Raw genomic sequence first — 1,609 nt, forward strand, 5'->3', positions numbered from 1 at the left:
AGGGGAATTACAATAGCTGGTGCCCAATCATTGTGGTTCACACTTGCCCTGTCGATACATCCACGACCCACGACCTGTCAATAGTTGGTGACCCACGATCCACCTGGTCTTCCTTATCTGATGGATGTGACCTCAGCTTGCGACCCATGACCTCTATTACCCAATAGTGGGTGGCTCGACCCTTGTGGTTCTCGTGCGACCCTCACGACCCTAGAGCCCATGTGCTATGAATGTATGTCGCTTCACAACTGCGCAACCAGTGTATGGCCCTTTGGCAACCTAATGTATGAATGAACCTCAACCCTATGTTTTACTTTCTTATTCCACAGATTTCCCGGCATGTGGACCCATAAAATATATCAGCTAACTCAGTCACAGTGGACCCATTCTCCTGTCGTATGGGAAATTCAGGGTTCTACAATGGTTTGGCTGATTATCCCTCATTAGAATTACGAACTTCGGCAGTGTTCCCTCTCGTGGATCTCTTCCCTCGACTTATTTGCCCAATACTTGATGGATCTCTCTGTGAATGCACAAGTTACTCAGCTAGATGCTTTGGACGGGTTTTCCCTTAAACACCCAACAACTAGTTCTTTTCTGTTGTATCCAACATAGGGTACGCGTGCTCAACAACCGGGTTCGCACAACGTATCCATGCTACAAGAAATTAAAAAAAAAGAATATTCACCCTCAATTTGTCTTGGTGAGAACAAGGATGAAATATATTATTGTCCGAAAGTACCCAAAAATATTTCACATGACTCTTGTAATGGCTCCAATGATTCAGTTAATTCACTGCAGCCCTTTAATTTTGCTCGATGAGTGTTATTGAGGAAAATACAAAGCACGAATGATGGCCGCAATATAGATCAACGGTCCATATTTATAGTCTCAATTGCATTGAACTTGATAACGCTTTGATTAAGATGTCGATCTCACCAAAATCGACTCTCGATAACTAGCAAATTGAATTTCCAGACAGTAATCTATGTGGCCCTTCACGTGCTTCTATTGACAATTCGGTTCCTTGCAAATGTACCACACATGCACATTAATTTTCCCCCTCAATTTGTCTTGGTGAGAACATAGATGAAATATATTATTGTCGGAAAGTACCCAAAAATATTTCACATGACTCTTGTAATGGCTCCAATGATTCAGTTAATTCACTGCAGCCCTTTGATTTTGCTCGATGAGTGTTATTGAGGAAAATACAAAGCACGAATGATGGCCACAATATAGATCAACGGTCCATATTTATAGTCTCAATTGCATTGAACTTGATCACCCTTTGATTAACATGTCGATCTCACCAAAATCGACTCTCGATAACTAGCAAATTGAATTTCCAGACGGTAATCTATGTGGCCCTTCACGTGCTTCTATTGACAATTCGCTTCCTTGCAAATGTAATACACATGCACATTAATTTCCCTGAGATCAGAATTTGATCCATTCTATGCACAAATAATACCATGATACGCTGTATTATGTTGAAAAATTAATCCCAACCAACGCATTAAACACTCTCATAGCAGCCATATTTGTCAAGAGTATTTTTGCAGGTTGCGATTTTGTTTGCTTGCGAAAAGACTAAAGTATGAGTAGA

Source organism: Pinus tabuliformis, chromosome 5_1 (genome assembly GCF_031772625.1).
Source record: "Pinus tabuliformis cultivar Carrire ecotype Pingquan chromosome 5_1, CPIR1, whole genome shotgun sequence".
In the NCBI taxonomy this organism is placed as follows: Eukaryota; Viridiplantae; Streptophyta; class Pinopsida; order Pinales; family Pinaceae; genus Pinus; species Pinus tabuliformis.